Source organism: Marmota monax, unplaced genomic scaffold (genome assembly GCF_021218885.2).
Source record: "Marmota monax isolate L192 unplaced genomic scaffold, Marmota_monax_Labrador192_F-V1.1 WCK01_AAM20220418_F8-fsc00020, whole genome shotgun sequence".
NCBI classification, from domain to species: domain Eukaryota; kingdom Metazoa; phylum Chordata; class Mammalia; order Rodentia; family Sciuridae; genus Marmota; species Marmota monax.
Genome location: NW_026692912.1, coordinates 1,990,912 through 2,009,964, shown reverse-complemented (window position 1 = coordinate 2,009,964; position 19,053 = coordinate 1,990,912).

The window sequence follows — 19,053 nt, the reverse complement described above, 5'->3', positions numbered from 1 at the left end:
CGAACCCCAAGGAACGGAGTCTGCTGTCCACACGCTGAGACCTCTGAAATCATGAGCCCTCAAGTAAACTTTTCCTCCTCTAAAATTGTTCTTGTTGGGTCTTTTAGTCACAGTAGGGAAAAAGCTAACTAAAACAAATGGAAAAAATAATAGTGTAGTGAACTAAATTGGGTCCCTTTCCTCCAAATGTGTATGTTGAAGTCCTAATGCCCCATATACTTTAAGGAAGTAATTTAGGTTAAACAAGGTCATTAAGGGTAGTGCCTCATCCGATAAGATAGGTGTCCTTAGAAGAATGGGAAGAGACCCTAGAGATCTCAGACCCCTCACAGGAAACCAGATTTGTTTGTACTGTGATTAGGGACTTTTATCCTCCAGAACTTTGGGAAAATAAGTGTGTCTAGTCTGTGTATTTTTCTGGTAGTCAGAGCCGACTTAATATTAACAGTGTCTAATAAAGATTTGGGGAGGAATAGGTGAGTTTTGAGGAAATGTAACATTTTTTTTTTTTTGTACCCATATTCAACCAGCTGAAGAGAGGAGGACTCACAAATAAGACTTTAGTAGAAGGTCAGAGATGCCTGATAGAACACAGTCACAGCGAGGTCCCTGGTCTGCAGGATCTTTCTGTGCATCTCTAGCGTGCGGTCTATGAAGGGAGGTTTGCCTGTGCTGAAGCCCTGGTGTCCGTGCCATTCGCCTCTGCTCTCATGGTCTTAACTCCAGCATATCCAAGATTAAAAGAGTGAAACAAAGTGATGGAAGAATGTCTCTTCTTCCTATGGCCTGCTTTATAAGGTCCAGTTTTCTATTTCTGTTTGTCCATAATCAGTCATCCTGTAAAAAGCAGACTCTTCCACCAGCCTTTAAACCCAAACTTCATGGCCCTTACCAAAGATACCAAATAAACCCAAGAGTCATGAAAGAAATGCATATATATCATAGTAGTGGACAAGAGTGTCTTTTGTTATCTCTGTCCCTTTTAGCTACATGAAAGAAGTCTCTTCCATTTTTTTTCAACAGCTTCATTAACATATAACCTACATAGCATACAATCACCCATCCAGAGTGTACCATTCATTGCTTTTTGGTGTATTCATAGACCTATGTAACTGTTATCTTTCATTTTATTTTGGTGGGGGGAGATACCAGGGATTAAACTCTGGGACACAAGACCCCACCGGGCTACATCCCCAGTTTTATTTTGTGTTTTATTTAGAGACAGTCTTATTGAGTTGCTTAGAGCCTCACTTGTTTTGCTGAGGCTGGCTTTGAACTCCTGATCCTCCTGCCTCAGCATCCCGAGCCTCTGGGATTACAGGCATGGGACAGACAGGATGCCTGGCCATTCTTTCATATTTAAAGTTGAGAATCTGGGTTCTCTATCCTGACGTAGCATTATGTATAAGATGTCTATATGCCAATCTGGGGGATTTCATCAGTCCAAGGTCAGTTCATCTTTGTAATTTTTTTTTCTAGTCTAAGGAGGGATCTCATGGTAACTCCTCTTATATTCCTTATGTATGTTGGCTCTAGATCCTTCTGTGAGCACATCTCATATAAGAACAAGCACAACTCCACAAGGACAGGTAACAGTGAGTTGGTCAAATGCTGCTTGAGCTATAGAAAGTAATTATTTAAAGAAGGCAGGCTTTACCCTTCCTTAATTACCTTGGTGCCCACTTGCCAGAAATTAAGGCTTCCTTTGGAAAGCCAGTTAGTTTCAATTCTTTTTGGTGAATTTGCTTGCATTTTGAGTCTCCTGTCTTAAGTCCTGCTTTGCCTATTTTTTTTTCTTCTTTTTTTTTTCAGTCTGGGACCATAGCAGCTCTAGTTTGGGAACCAGCAAAACAGTTCTTAGGAAATAACAGAAAGACAAAAGAAATACAGCTCAGCCTAAAGATACCCTGATGTACTTCACTGCACACAAAAATTCTATTGCTTAGATCATAGAAAACAATTTTGCTTTCTCTCACTTACAGCTTTTGAGCATCTCCATTTTAGAGGCTGACTAATGAAACTATTCCAAACCGGGTTTCCAAGAACCGTGCCTAGGTATTTGCATTACATTTGCATAAATGAATCAGCTTTTGTGGGCTTTGCTTGGAGAGCAAAGGGAAAGCACTGAACGTGTTTTCAAATATCCATCTCTCAAAAGATCGACTACTGCTTTCAGAGTTGAAATGTCCAGGTTCTCCAACATCTACCACACTCACCGACACGTCACAGCCTTAGCACCTCCTCTCAGCCACAGTCATATTCAAGGTTCTGGGGGGTGATCCTCATCCTGGTGGTACTGTCAAGACAAAATTTCTCCCAAATGTCTGCACAAGTAAACGGGAAAATGGAGACTACCCAAGCTTTCTGCAGCTTCTGTTTCCTTTTCCTTCACATTCTAGAATTTGCTCTAAAGATCAGCAGTAGACTTATGCAGTAGACTTATACCCATTTTTGAGTATGTCCCCCAAAAGTTCATGTTTGGGAGACTTGATCCCCAAATTCATAGGTGATTTTTATATGGAGATGGTCTCTGGGTTGTAATTAGGACTAGTCGAGGTCATGAGGATGGGACCCCATGATGGGATTAGTGACTTGATTAGAAAGGAAAGAGCTTTCCTGCTCTCTTGCCATGTGGTCCCTTCCGGCCTGTCCTGAAGCAGCACATAGGCCCTCACAGAGGTGACCCCTTGATCCAACCTCCAGAACTGTAAGACATACACTTCTTTATCAATTCCTCAGTCTCAGGTATTTTGGTAAAGCAACAGAAAATGGACCAGGACACCCTAATGTGAGATTTTGCCCACAAATTCAGATTCAGCTAACAATTCCTGAATCCAACTGGGTAACAGGTGCTTTCAGACACCTTGTCTTATCGCTATAACAAAGATTATGAGGAAGGACTGATATCATCTTCTTCTAGCCTCTGAGGAAATAGTTTAGGTAATTTGTACAACGATCAAATAACAACCACTTTCTTTGTCAAACCCAAATCTTTGGACCAATGAGGGTGTGATTCCATGTGATCTTTGTTAGAAAAGTTAGAATTTATCAGGGGCCACACTATTAACAGGAGATTAGAACTTCAGGAGGTAAATATCTATAGCAAAGTAAGCAGTCATCGAATGTTAAATGGGTGAGACGAGTGAATGAATGGGTAAGACAAATGAATAAATGAATGAAAGAGCCTTGGAAAACCTTGTACTCAGGTCATTTTCTTGTTCAGCTCCCTGATCCCTGGTAATCTTGGAAGATTTTATCTCATCTTAATTTTCAAAGGCTCTTGAGGACTAAATGAGTCTTACAAGTTTTCTAAAGGTTTAGATCACAGGACCAAATCTTCTTCTCAATCTCCTAGCACTCATTTAGAGGACCTACTGGTAATCTCTTTCTTTTCTTTGTATGGAGGTAAAGACAGAACAGCCCAAAGAATTCTATGATTTTGTAGGAAAATCACCTGAATCGTATTTTATTTTATGGCCTACCTCTACCTCATAAGGGCTATTGTGAGATGTAAGTGGACAAATATAGAGTTAAGAGCAGGACACAGTCCAGCACTAGCCAATAAAACCCGGGCCTCCGCTGTAAAGTTGGACATCACTTTATGCAGACCAAACTGTAGAACGTGGTATTTTGCTTGCAAGAGGGACATGCACATTGGAAATACACTTATTAGTAAGAGTCAAAAATAAACTCTGCTGACATTATCATTTTGTCTAGGGCTTGGTAAGGGAGTGTTCTAAAGGTACTGGTTTTGCTGAGAAGTTTTATTGTTGGGGTTGTTGTTTTAAATTTTGTACACACAACCACGAGGCATGCTATTATCCTTTTCCACGTGGGAATGCAAAGGTCTAGGACATCTTGTAATGAAAGAGCTCAGTGAGGTGTCCACTTTGTTCTTGTCGTCCTCTGACTTTGTGCTTTTCTCTTCTTCCTGGTTCCCTCAGCTCTAGTAACACCTTCCTGACTATGCAGAGCATGCTCATACTTGTTTGTTCTGGAATGTTCTTCTCAGGTCTCTGCTAAGATATCACCACATCTCTGAGAACTTCCCTGGCCATCTTGTATAAAATTGCAGCCCCCGACACTCCCACTCCTGTGTGACATACCAGATATATGTGCTTCCTTACATGCTTTCCCTGAGATCATGAGAGCAAGGACTTAGCTGTTGTGTCACTTCTGTGTCCCCGGGCACTCAGAGCAGTGTCTGAAACATTGCAGGGACTAACAGACACAAGTGTTAAAATAATAAGTGAATGTTGTTGTTATTAAAAGGAAAAAGGCTGGATCATGTCTACATCTTTTAAAGCGCGCCCTGAACTTGGTCATGTCTGATTCACCTGACCAACACTGCTCAGACCCTGGCCTGACCCCATTTTTCCATTGTCTCTTATATGATCCATTTTTCATGTGGGAAGCCATGGACTGGCATGTCTAATAGTGAAAAGGCTACGTGATGTGCTGTCTCACTGTTCTTCTGATTCTGTCTCCCAGGCTGCTTCTTAAGTGGCTTGCTCGAATCCAGCTTTACCACTAAATGAGTTGCTACATGACTTGGTACCACTTATTATAAACAGAGTGCAAGGGTGTGGTGCGAAAGGGAAAGCTCAAAGCTGTAGACACTTATTTATTTATTTTAATTTAACACACATTTATGAAGTGTCAGGACCTGTGACCTGGAACAGACAGACACAAGCAAGCAAGAATGAGCTAGTGTTGCAGCCAGTCAAGTCCATGAATAGTTTCCACAAAGAGGTGGGCTGCAGCATGAGGTGAAGGGAGCCCAGAGGACTCAGGAGTGCAGAGAAACTTCTCCACTTTGTCTGGGTTCCGGTCTGTTCATGAGAAGTGGACTGACAGTGGAACACCTGGTTACAGAGGTGAGTCACTCATGCTGTTTCAGTAAGCAGGCAAAGCCACACAGGGCGCAGACTGTCAAATGCAATGGAATATTTTTTTTAATACCTTTATTTTATTTTTATGTGGTGCTGAGGATCAAACCCAGCACCCTGGATGGGCTAGGCGAGCACTCGACCGTTGAGCCACAACCCCAGCCTTGCAATGGAGTTTTTGTGAGATGGGTTGGAGATGCACCGCTGGGGTAGCTTCCAAGGCTTTACAAAGGTTACAAAAGATTTCTTCATACCTTGTAGAAGTAACCGAAGTGTGAGTTTTACCAAAGACTAAATGTTTTCTCTGATATGCAGATACTAATACATGATAAAGCAGGTGGGGCTGGGAAGAATAGAATTACTTTGGATTAGGTAGAGGGGAGTAAAGGGAGGGGAGGGGGCATGGGATTAGGAAGGATAGTAGAATGAATGGGACATTATTACCCTATGTACATATGACTACACGACCAGTGGGATTCTACATCATTTACTGCCAGAAGAATGAGAAATTGTACTCCATTTATGTACGATGTGCCAAAGTGCATTCTATTTTCATGTATAACTAATTAGAACAAATGGAAAAAAAATTTTTTTAAAAAGTGTGAATTTTAGTCACAGCCATCTGATCCTTTAAAATCCACATCACCCTCAGGGATCAGGTTGCCTTACTGAATCTGAGAGTCTCTTCGTGCCGCTTGTTCCTGAATACATATTGTGTCCACAAAGACAATGTCAGATGATTGAGGCCGAGAAGTGAGATTCTAGTCCTGATTTTAGTGCCAAGGCCAAGAACATAGTTCATCACTAAACTCTCAGATGCTGAGGAACCTTTTCTTTTTTGGTATCCTGTTCTTTTCATATGCCTCCTTCATTTAAGTTCATGGAGGCAAGATCAGATACTAAATTATCAGTTTTGAAGCTGGGGAAATTATCTGGCAAAACCATTCACCCTCATTCATTTAAGAACAACACACATTCCTGAGAAAACTCTCACTTTTAGAGCTAAATAGATAGGTTTGGTTGTCATTCTTCTTGGAGACGTGGGTTTAGATTTTATCTAGCTACATTTCAGAGGCTGTTGGGGACTAAGAGATTGAAGGGGCACCCAGGAGCTTCTTGAAACACGGTAGAACCTTTTTATGGTTCTGACTGCAGTCATGTTTTCAAGGAGACTGAGTTTTCTAAGAATATTCTTGTGTCCACGATAGAAATTGGCTGTAGCTAGCCTGGCTTGAAGGCATGCTCGATATTTTGAAAGTCTCCCCCCACGGCTTCTTCTGCTTCTCTCCTCTCTTCTGGCTTTCTCTTGCAATCCAGAGCTCTGAGCTGTGTGTGAATTCCTTTGAGGGAGGTAGCTTGATTCCTTATCTCTGCTAATGATGTATAAGGGAGAAAACCTGGAGTATAAGGTGCTCACCTGTTGCCAGGTTTCTAAAAAATCCCAGACATAGTGACTCTCTACTTCTGAAGGCCTCAGCCCAGTCCGGTGCAGGTCCTGAAACTTATAGGCTCAGTCCCACCCATTTATAGGGCCATCCCTGAATAGGCTTGGCCTTTAGTTAGGGGTTTTTCCCTACCAAGAGGAGAGGTCTCATCTGTGTCCGCTGCTATCATTATTATCCTTGTGTCCAGGGGGTGCAGGTGAACCCAGGTATATGCAGGCATGTGTGATAGCTTGTAATCCTTCCTGCCTTGGTTTCCTGATTATTCTTCACTTCTCCTAACTCACATGAGCTGGGTCCCAGTCTTAATCTGTTCGTACTACTATAACAAAATACCTGGGGATGGATAACTTATAAAGAACAGAAATATATCTGTCAAGATTCTGAAGTCTAGAAGTCCAAGATCAAGGTGCCATCAGTTTTAGTATCTGGATGACTTCTGCTAACATGTTGGTACCCAGAATGCTTTGTCCTCTGGAGGGGATGGATGAGTGACCTCATGTGGTAAAAGGTAAAGGGTAAAGGACTGAATACTAAGTGAAGCCTCTTTTATAAGGGCCTTAATCCCCCACAAGGGAGGGATCCTCATGCCCTAATCACCTCCTAATGGCCCCACTTCTTAAACACTGCTTCTTTGGAGTGAATGCAGCATGAATCAACATGAATTTTGGAGGGGACACTTCAACTATAGTAACCCCTCAGTTCAATCCATTGACTGGAAGACCTGCAGGCCTAAACCAACATGGTCCAATAGGGACATAATGGGAGCCAAACCTATGAGCCTTGAGCCACAAGTATAACTTTAATTTTTTTTAGTTGCCTAATTTAAGAAGGTAAAAAGAAACAGGTGACATTTTAATGATATATTTTATTTAGTTCAATATAATAAAAGAACAGTCATCCCTTCATATCTACAGGGGATTGGTTCTAGTATTCTCTGAGGATAACAAAATCCATGGACGCTTCAGTCCCTTATATAAAATGGCATAGTATTTGCATATAACCTATGAACATCCTCCTGAATACTTTAAATCATTTCTGGATTACTTATAATACCTAATACAATGTAAATGCTATGTAAATAACTGTTATACTGTATTCTTTAGGGCATAATGACAAGAAAAAAGTCCATACATATTCAGAACAGATGCTTTTTAAAAAAATATTTTTGATTCATGGTTGGTTTAATGCATAGATGCAGAAACTGTAGATATGAAGGGCTGACTATATTATTATTTCAACATGTAGGTGATATAAGAAAGATTATGAAGATAACTTACACTTTTCTTCATGCTAACTCTTTGAAATGTAGTGTGGATTCTATACTTAATCCACTTCTCAATGTGCATAAGCTCAATAGCCAAATGCAGCTAGTGGCTACTGTATTGGATAATCTAGGCCTTGACCCAACACTGGTTAATTTGGACATTACTGCAGACTGGAAAGAGAACCCAGCATCTGAGAGCTGCCATTCTCTGTAAGGACACCTCAGATAGGACATCACTGTCTACCAGCCCAGCCCCTATCTTCCCTTAGAGGCTGAAATTAGCCTGCAAAGAGCATTAATTATAGTTCACTATGGGCCAGACCATGTGCTAAGAACTTTATAAGAATTATCTCACTCTGTCGTCTGCAGAACAATCTGGAGGTTCTTTTATTATCTCTGAGGCATAAGAAGTTATGTAAGTTGTCCAAGGTCAGAGATTTGCTGAGTGACAGTGGCTGGCTTCAAAACCAGTCCTAACTGTAGTCTAAGCTCTTCCCTGTGGTTACCATATTTCCTTTCTTTTGCCCCCCACTCCCTGGACATCAGGACTTGGATGCTGGCCTCTCCATCCGCCTGTCCCTCCTAGCTATGCCTGCTCCTGCTTACTCACCCTCCTCGGCTGACTCAGCATTGGCATCTCTGTGAGCGCTGCAGCTAAGTCGTATAGGTTATGGCGGTGACGAGCCTCAGTGGCATGGAGTCCTTTGGAAAAGCAGATCTATATGAATCTAGGGAAGCAGTTCCCTCTTGTGTTTGGGGAAGCTGGTACCCTGAGTTTCTGGCAGGCTTGCAGCTAATGAACGCGAGAATATGGAATTAGAAAGTACACCCAAAGCTGGTTGCTTGGCTAATGGAGACGTATCGCGTGTCTCAGGAGCTTGTCTCAGGTCTCTGGGGATGGGGAGCCTCTTGTGTTAAACAGCTGGTTTAGCACATTGTCTGCCCTGTGAGCGGGTGCAGTGGAAAGCTCTTATGAGGAATCCTTAGGGACTGGAAGAATGTTTGCTTTGAGATGGATTTTTTTTCTTGGTGCAAACACTCCCAGCTGGTCTGGTTTTCTCCCGGGATGAAAGAAGGGTTGGAGGGAGGTACATTGAGGATGCAGAGAGCTATGGGTGAGCTCACGGTCCCTCGGAAGTCCTGTGGGCATTCAGTGTGACAGATCATTCAGCTGTGTTCTAACAGCATTTCTTCCATGCTGCAGGAGTAAATACAGTCCTCTTCTCAGCTAGCTCACCACAGGCCTGGGAGGGAGAAGTCTAAGACAATACCAGGGCTCTTAAATTCAGGAAGTCTGTGCATTGAAACAGGATGCATGACCTTGAGGGCCAGACAGACGAGGCACTGTGTCTTCTTTGCTCAGTCACTTAACTGTTGAGTCTCAGTTTTTCCACGTCTAAAAATGGGGTCCCACTTTATAGGATATGTGAAAGTGTCTAGTATATTCCCGGTGCATGGAAGACACTTATCATAATGCTAGCTCCCATTCCTCTAAATAAAGTTGCTGTGGCAGCAGTAGTAGTGCAGAGAGAGCAGTAATTAATCTGTACAGAGAGATCAGAAAAGACTTCATGGAGGAGGTAGTATAGGAGCTTGGCTTGACAAATGATGAGTTAGAGAAATCGTTTAGAAGATTCTGGTGCATGTCTTTGGAGAGAAGAGATGAAGTTGTCTGCTTGCAAGTGAACTTTAGAGCATTTACCAACTTGCTGTCTTCCTGGATTCTGAACTCTCGACATTCTTGAGTTTCAATTCACATTCCCCCATAGCTCTGTATTTCCCTATTTGGCACTTGTTGAGTTTCATCAAACATGTGTATACTGGATTACAGGGTGTCCTTCCTTCCAAAGTCATGTCTATTAAGAATCTCAGGACACAACCTTATTTAGAAATCAGTTTTTGCAGACATAATTAGTTAAGATGGGTCATACTGAAATACATACCCTAAACCTAATGACCTGTCTCCTTATAAGAAGGTCATGTGAAGTCACAAAGAGCAGGGGATGGTGTGAGGATAGATAGGAAGGAGGTCATATGGTGGCAGAGGCAGAGATTAAAGAGATACAGCTACAAAGAATGTCAAAGATTGCTGGCAACCACCCAGAGGGGGTGGGGTGCAGACTTGCCAACACCTTGATTTTGAATTTCTAGGCCTCCTGAAGAGTAAAAGAATAATTCTATTGTTTTAAGCCATCCACTTTGCGGTAATCTGTCATGGCAGCACTAACAAACCAATGCAGTTGGAATTAATTCTTTTTCTAGGAGACCATGAGTTTCCTTGTTCCTGGTATTGTCATGTCCTTGGTGTTAGTATAGTTTCTAGCCCAGAGTAGACACTCAATTTCTATTGTTGAATAAATGAATGAGTATCATTTGGTCATTTAGACATGAACACCAAGATTCACCATCGCAATCACTTTCTATGAAAGAATTTCCATTTTCACCTCTGCATATCCCAGAACTCTGTATCAGTTGGATAACACTGTACTGTCTAATAGTATGATTTGTGTTTTGGTTTCATTTCTCCTTCTACGATCTCAGTTCCTTGGGGCACATTTGGGTCCTGCCACATTGTCTAACACAACATCAGCCCTGGATTGGTGTGAACCCTGCACTGTCCATACTTCTATAGCCTCGGAGAGGAGCTCTGGGGAAGATCATGAAGAGATGAGCTTCTGTTCTCATTTTCAAAATGGAGAAAATAATATTCCACCCTCAGGAGTCTTCAAAGTACTACAAAAGGGAACTCAGCACAAGGGCATGTAGATGGTTGTTAAGTGGTGGACGTGGCCATGAGAGTTTGAGCCAAATCTGCATTTCCCTCTAAAAGCCAGACTGGCTAGGTTTACTGGATACCTGAGGAGCCCCTGTGTTCTATTGCATGCAGAGGAGCCTCTTGGAAAAGAACTCTCTGAGCTCAACATGGTTTTTCCTGCACCAGACCTGTGGATTTTATAGGTAAGGATTATCTACTCACCTTCACCCATGGTATCTGCCATCCGGAATTCGCCCTTGGATCAGCCCTCTAAGGATCCATATTTAAACCCAGGAGACAGAGAGAGCTACAAAGAAGAAACACAACTTCAGTACAATTGTAGTAGTAGTAATACTTCCAGTTATAATGATGGAATGGGACTTTACTACAAATCTGCATAGAGATAGTTTGACTTCAGCACATCCCAGACTAATGTTTCTTTGGCAACTCCAGAACTCCAGCGTTAGTCAAATCTGTGGCACTACAGGTGTTGCAGTGTGCCCTGAACCAGTGTTGGAGTACCTTACACAGCTTTGAATGAGCACAGTGAAGGCCTTTTGACTCAGTAAGGGAGGACCAAGGCATGGTCTTGGTGGAAGAAGACAAAATAGGGCAGTGAATACATGTGACGTACCAATGACGGGACTCCCGGGAATCACTGGATGAAATGAGGGCAATCTCAGGGTCCTGGAAGTGTTAGAAGAACAAAATGGAGTCATATCTACTGAAATATTATTTTGATGAGAATCTATTTGTGTCTGCTAAGCTGGTTTGGCCCATGAACACACAGGTTACTGGTGGTAAGGAGCCAGGCAATCCTGCTGAGTCTAAGTTAATTTGCTGGAGTGAATGGTGTAGCAAAGAGGAGATTTAGAATGGATGGTTTAAAATAAGGTAGACAGCATTGGATATGGTGGCCAGTAGGTTGATGTGGGCCAGGTCTGGACTACACAAGAAAAGATTGCCCAAGGACACAGTCTTTGGACTGGGGATATAGCTCAGTTGGTAGAGTGCTTGCCTTGCATGCATATAAGCCCTGGGTTCAATCCCCAGCACCAAAAAAAAAAGATTCTTTTCTCTTTCTACATAGAACTCAGAAGGGTATTTAAAAAAAACAGTTATGAAAGCAATTGTATTATAAAACATATTGAGTAAGTGGGCTAATATTTACTTTCAATAGTGCTATAGACAAAAACTTCAAGCTATGCTTGTGGAAACCCAGCAACCAGTCCTTACATCTACTGGAGGCTTTTTATTTTACAATTAACACACATTAATTATACATATTTATGGAGGTCAGTGTGATAATTCAACACATGTAGGCATATAAGGATCAAATGAGAATAGTTATCATTTTCCTCTTCTTATATATTTATCATTTCTTGGTGTTGGGAATCTCCAAACTCTTAGTTCTTTATAAAATATACAATAATTTCTTGTGAATTTTAGTCACCCTAGTATGTTGTAGAATGTTAGAACTTCTTCTTCTTATTTAACTGCATTTGGTTATCCTTTATCCCTGTTCTTCCTTCCCCTTTCTAGCCTTTAGTGATCACTATTCTACTTCTGTGAAATAACTTTTTTTTTTTTTTCTGGTGGGAGAGTACTGCGGATTGAACTCAGGGGCACTGAGTTGATCACTGAGCCACATCCCCAGCCCTATTTTGTATTTAAATTTAGAGACAGAGTCTCACTGACTTGCTTAGCACCTCTCTTTTTGCTAAGACTGGCTTTGAACTCACGATCCTCCTTTCTCTGCCTCCAGAGCCGCTGGGATTACAGGTGTGCGCCATAGCGCCTGGCAGTGAAATAACTTTTTTTTTTTACTTCCACATATGAATGAGAACATGCAGAACCCCGAGATTGCCCTCATTTCATCCAGTGATTCCCAGGAGCCCCCTCATTGGTACATCACATATATTTTCTTTCTGTGCCTGATTTCTTCACTTAACATAAGAGCTTCCTTTAGTTCCATCCATTGTTGCAAATGACAGGATTTCACTATTTTTTATGGCTGAATAATATTCCATATTGTATTTGTGCCACATTTTCTTCATCCATTCTTTCATTTATGGATACCTCTGTGTATTCCATGCCTTGGCTATTATGGATATCCTAATAGCAATTCAGAAGAGTCTGAATTCTTTAAAGACTGAAGGAGAACTTTAAGCATCTCAAAGGATGACAATTTTGGGTGTCACTTTAGGTTGCTGGCACCCCAGAATGTTCATTATTTGCACAGAGAACAGCAGAAGAACCCTGGAGAGACTGTGATGTCCAACAGACATCCACAGACATGGCGGATTACCAGCTCATCAGATTGCACTTCTTGCATGCCCTCCTACTTGGCTCGGTTGAATCAACACTCCCTGGCCATTGCATGCCATAGAATTTGGACAGCTCACTCCCTTGAGACAGAATGGAGGTGGTGGGTAGATGAGAAATGGTTTCAAGTCCCTGCATTGGAAGTCAGCATTTAACAGATGATATGGTTTTACTCATGAATTAGGAATATCTTTAAGAGATAATTGTCTCTGATAGAAAGGATCCTTCTAAAACTAGTGTCACTATTTTAGATACATGAATCAATTTTAAATTCACACAGAGAAAATAATCCTAGATAGTAAATGGCATAAATATATCATGTTGTGGTCACTTTGAAGTTATTTTTTTTTTTGGCAAGTGCACCAGGAAGTTATTTAAAAACTCCTCATAGTTATCATATGAGTGTGTGTGTGTGTGTGTGTGTGTGTGTGTGTGTATTCATGTGTGTATAAGTATAGGTGACTCAAAGCATTACATCTGCTTTGAGTTTCTTCCTTATATTCAAGTCATGTGATTTTGACATCCCTTTTTCTCCCCCAGTTAATATATTTTTAATCAAATTGGTTTTTTTGTGATGAAATAGTTCTACATGGAAGGTCTTATGTCCCCCTCATCACTGACTTATTTGTTGAGGATTGAAGATGAGTCGGTGAGAGTTCTCAGAGACTTCAGTGCTAGGGATAGATAGAAAAAATTTAAAGTAACATCCGATTTGATCTTACATCATTGACAGTGAGTCTTTCAGTTTGTCCTTTTTGTTTTCCTTTTAGCATTGACTGCTAGCAAGTACAGAACTAAATTTTAGATTCAACTCTATTGCAATACGCAGGATTTTCTGGCCTGCATTTGCGAAACTAAGCTTTCATTTGAATCTACTATCCTTATTTATCTTTCCTAGGTGCTCCTCAAATGTTTTATTTTTAATTCAATTTATTAGGTGATGCTATGTTCATCTCTCTTTTTTTTTTTAAATATTTGATACAATACCTTTATTTTTATTTATTTATTTTTATGTGGTCTAGGGATCGAACCCAGTGCCTCACACATGCTAGGCAAGTGCTCTGCCACTGAGCCACAACCCCAGACCCTATATTCATCTTTATGTCACCATATGTGCCTTTTTGGAGTAATGCAGAGTTGTAAATAGACAAATATTATGATATTGTTCTTTAACCTTTGGATGGAGGAAAAGGTAAGGATATAGAATCAGCAGACTTGCCAGTGCACCTCATTTCTGTGATCTCAATAATCTATGAATCATCTCAATCATTACCTATAAAATAGGGCTAACAGTAAATTCCATCTCAGAGTATTGTTGTGAAGCTCAAATGAGATAGTAGATGCAAAAGTTCCTTGTAACGTTTGTAATAGTAAAAACAAGAAACTACCTCTCTTCTACATTAAAAATTATGAATGTGGTATACATAGTTTGAATACAAAGAAGTAGTAAAGGCTTATATAAAATATAACTCCCTGCCTCAACCCTTTCCATTCTCAGTGCTAAAAGTCAATTCCTTAAACTCTTGTTTCCTTCTGTTTGCCTTCAAATATCTGTGTAGTATGATTATAGTGTTATTTTATATTATATATCTCTATTATGTTATTTTAGGGCAGATCTCTCTAGTAACCCCTTTCTTCTTTTTTTGATCTCCATCTCTGCTCTTCCTCTTACAACTGCATAACAATGTTTGGCCAAATCTAAAGACCGAGTAATACTATCTCAAGTACTTACACAGTTTGCAACCTAACCAAGGACTATAGATTCTTTATCATATACATTTTTAATTTTTCTTGTGGTTAATAACTGCCTCATTTGTTTTGCTTAATTTTCTATTTACCTGTCACATGAAATTTTCCTAAACACACCCACATATATGTCAAACACCCAACAGTAAATTTGACACGTGTTTAAATACGGAAGATAAAAATATATCAATAGCATATCTCTATATCCCCTCTTTGTATGGAGTTCTTTCTTTTTTAAAATTATTTATTTTTTTACTTATATATGACTATGGGATGCATTATAATTCATATTACATGTAAAACACAATTTTTCATATCTCTGGTTGTATACATGGTATATTCACACCAAAATGTGTGTCTTCATACCTGTACTTTGGATAATAATGATCATCACATTCCACCATCATTTCTAACCCCATGCCCCTTCTCTTCCCCTCCAACCCCTCTACCCTATCTAGAGTTCGTCTATTCCTCCCATGCTCCCTCTTCTTATCCCACTATGAATCAGCCTCCTTATATCAGAGAAAACATTCGGCATTTGTTTTTTGGGGATTGGCTAACTTCACTTAGCATTATCTTCTCTAACTCCATCCATTTACCTGCAAATGCTGTGATTTTATTCTCTTTTATTGCTGAATAATATTCCATTGTATATATATGCCACATTTTTTTTAATCCATTCATCCATTGAAGGGCACCTAGGTTGGCTCCACAGTTTAGCTATTGTGAATTGTGCTGCTATAAATATTGACGTGGCTGGGTCCCTGTAGTATGCTGTTTTTAAGTCCTTTGGGTATAGACCGCGGAGAGGGATAGCTGGGCCAAATGGTGGTTTCATTCCAAGTTTTCTGAGGAATCTCCATACTACTTTCCATATTAGTTGCACCAGTTTGCAGTCCCACCAGCAGTGTATGAGTGTGCCTCCCCACCGCCCCACATCCTCGCCAACACTTATTATTGTTTGTATGCATAATAGCTGCCATTCCGACTGGAGTGAGATGAAATCTTAGAGTAGTTTTGATTTGCATTTGTTTTCCTCTAGGCCTCATGCACAGCAAAAAATTTCTGTTAGCATTTCATCAGTGTTGGACCTTTTTATTCCTTAAAAAGTTTGACTTCTATTTTCTCAACAGTCTCTCTTTTGCTGGGACATTTCTTTTAGTAGCTTCTGAAGAAAGGCATCTAAAAGGTAAATATTTTTCTGAGGCTTTGCATGCATAACAATCTATTTTCCTCCTAATCTGAATGTTGATTTAGCTTGATAAAAAATTCGACAATATACAGTTTCTCCCACACACATCAAGGCCATGCTTGGCTGACCTGATCAGCATTGATGTTGATGATGAGGATCTAAATCTTCTTGTATCTCTTCCTGGTCTGTGACTTTCAGTGTATTTCTAGAGGCATTTGCGTTTTCTGTTTGTCTCTGGGTGTCTTGAGATTTCTTGATGATTTATCTTGCTCCGGTTTTGTTCTTGCCATACAGGGGTCCCTTTAAATTTCGAGATTGTTCTCCCCTCTTCCCTCTTTCCTGTTCCTTGGCTCTCTGTTATTATTGGTATGCTGTTTGTGCTGGTTGATCCTCTTTCCAGCTCTGTCTTTTCATTTTGTTTTATGTGGGATTTTCTCTACTTCAACACTTATGCGTTTCTGAACTTTCCATACTTGGACTAATGTATTTTAAACATCAGAATGCTGTCTCTTTTTTCTAATTATTTCCTTTTATAGCACTCGTGTATTGTTTTAGGGATGCAACGTCATTTCTTATCACTTTACAAATATTAAATGTAAGATTCTTTTTTTAAAAGAACTTTTAAACTCTCTCTGTTCTTGGTCTCAGTTTCTTCCAAACATTAAAAAAAAAAAGTTTATTTCAGTTCTTTAAAACAAATCATGTTGATGATATTTCTTAAACACCTAATGATCCTTCATTATCCATTCTTGTTTAAAATTGAGCCATCTTTTGGAAGGTGTGTGTGTGTGGGGGGGGTCTGTGTTGGGTAAGTGCTTATGAACTGGTGGGCTTCAGGGAGATCAAGAAGCAAGACAGCCCGATGTTTGCTGAAGCCGCAGGATTTGTGTGCATGCCTTTCCTCTGGAACCATGGTGGTAGTGATCTGAAGTCAGTGCAAGGGGCTGCAGTTCACGAGGTCAGATGACTTGTAAATGGCTCAGCCTTGCCCCTCACCCTGCTCTCCACGGTGCCTGGTGCCTCTGAGTCTGGGGTCCCTTTGAAATAAACCTCTGTCCTAGCACTGGAGAGGATGAAGAAGGGGCAACTGTCTGGCTGCTTGCGTGAAGGAGGGGTAAGGGGTCTCATTCCTCTCCATTCAGACCTCCGGTCAATTTCTCTTCCAATGCTCTTTGCTCTTCTTCTGGCCAAGGATCCTGAAAGGGCAGCCTCTTACTAATTTCTCATGATTTTTTTTTTTCATTCATCTGTAGGTGCTGTATTTATAGCTTCCTCTGCTCTGCTGAATTCTATAATCTCTTGAATTCCTATCTTCTGAACATTTTTTTCTGTCCTCCTTGTCTTCAGACATCTTTTATCTCTTGCTTTTCTTCCATTTTAGGGATATAATGGGAAGAAGAAGAGTGAAATAAATTTAGTGTCCAATTTGAATTTCCTAATGAGTATATTACTACTTTAAAAATTTTAATCAATTCTATTGAAGTCTAATCTGCATATAATGAAATGTACCCATTTTAAATGTGTGGGGTGATGACTTTTAACAAATTGGTACATATAGCCATGTAACCACCACCACCAAGACACAGAGTACTTTTATTACCCTCAAAACATCCTTCTCGTTCCGTATATTCAGTCTCCCTCCTCGTGGTCCTTCAGAGACATCGGTCTGGACTCTGTGACCACAGAACTTCAATGTATCACTGATTAAGAAATGATAAGATGGTGTGTGTGCTAGTTGTGACCAACATACCTGATAAGAATAACTTAGGGGCATGTTGTTGGCTCGTGGTTTTTGAGATTTCAAACCACAAACAGGTGACTCCTAGGTAGAAACATCATGGCAGAGGAAAGCTGTTCAGCTCCTGGCAGCTGGCAAGCAAAGAGAGAGAGAGAGGGAGAGAGAGAGAGAGAGAGAGAGAGAGAGAGAGAGAGAGAGAGACCAGGAACAAGATATAGTCCTCAAGAGTATGTCCCTAGTGACTTTCCTCCAGCCATGCCAGACCTGCCTACAGTTTTCACCTCTTTCTGGTCATCTTTTGAAATGATTAATTCATCAAATGGATTAATCCACTGATGAGATTACCTACCTCATGAGCCAGGTACTTCCCCAAAGGTCCACCCTGGGACATTGCTTCACTGGGGACCAAGTCTTGAACACATGAGCTTTTGGAAGACATTTCTGATCTAATACATAACAGTGGGCAGCGAGATTGTGAAGACTGACAAATATTTTCTTTGTATTGAAAAAACGAATACATTTTAGAAAAAACATACAAAATGTAAATCTAATAAAAAAACTGCTCTGTAAACCACAACATGCTTTCCAAATTTTTTTTGAAATAATTCATGCAGTATTGAAAGTGACTGGGGGATGGGTATTTTGCTAGGAGAGGATGGGTAGAAGATGGCTGATGGAGAAGGGGATGGGAGTGGCAATAGGATCCGCTGGAGATGCCTAACTGAACATTGACCACATGCATTTCCCTTAGCAGAAACTGGCATCTAGAGAACATCATAACAAAACTCTGAGCAATGCAACCAGTTCAGGGTCCATGAAGCCCTTCATATTAAGAATGGAAATGAATATATCTCAAGGAATACATGAAGAAGAACAAGGTAACTTGTTCAGATAGTATTTCTCCAATCTGTTAATAGTGTAAATCTAGGTAATTAAATTGTTTGACAGCAATAGACACAAGCAATAGTATACAGATCTGAATTAGCAAGAGTTTTATTGCCAGTGTTTCTCATGGACATAAGAGTGGAGGGCTCAAATACTCCTAGAGTTAGAAGAAATGTTCAACTCCTTGCAAATCAATGCTTTAAAAGGGCATAAAACTACACATCTTTTAAGGTGAAGTTGATTAATAGCTGGTTGGAATTATAGGATATATAAAAATTTCTTTTCCTTTCAAATTCCAATAAAAAGGCTTGTACTTTAAAAAAAAGTGAAATCAGGATTTTTTTTTTAAAGCTTGAACTTTGATAGCACAAATGTTCTTTATAGTTAACATGCATTCTTAATGGATAAGAGGTATAAAGAGAATAAGTGGAAAGGGGAGAGGGAAACAATTTCCATCACTCCAAACACTTAAACCCAGTTTAAGGAAAATCAATAACCATATGCAGGTTGTTGTGGGAAAAAAATGGAGCAATTAAAATTCACTTTACACATGAGGCTACATCCTGAGATTTTTGAGTTTTTATCATTTTTGAGGCTGAAAGGGAAATGTAATTGGAAATTTGATATTTTAATTTATTGAAGTTATTTCATAACTAGAATTTCTGATAACTCTGGGCATTAATAAGGAGACCAATCAGTTATATCAGCAAGGATGTTGATGAGAGCGATACTGTAGTATGGGCAATAGAAAATATGTTAATGTGAATGATCTGATTGAAGTTGGTTGATCTAGTGTTTACTGTAATCAGTTGGA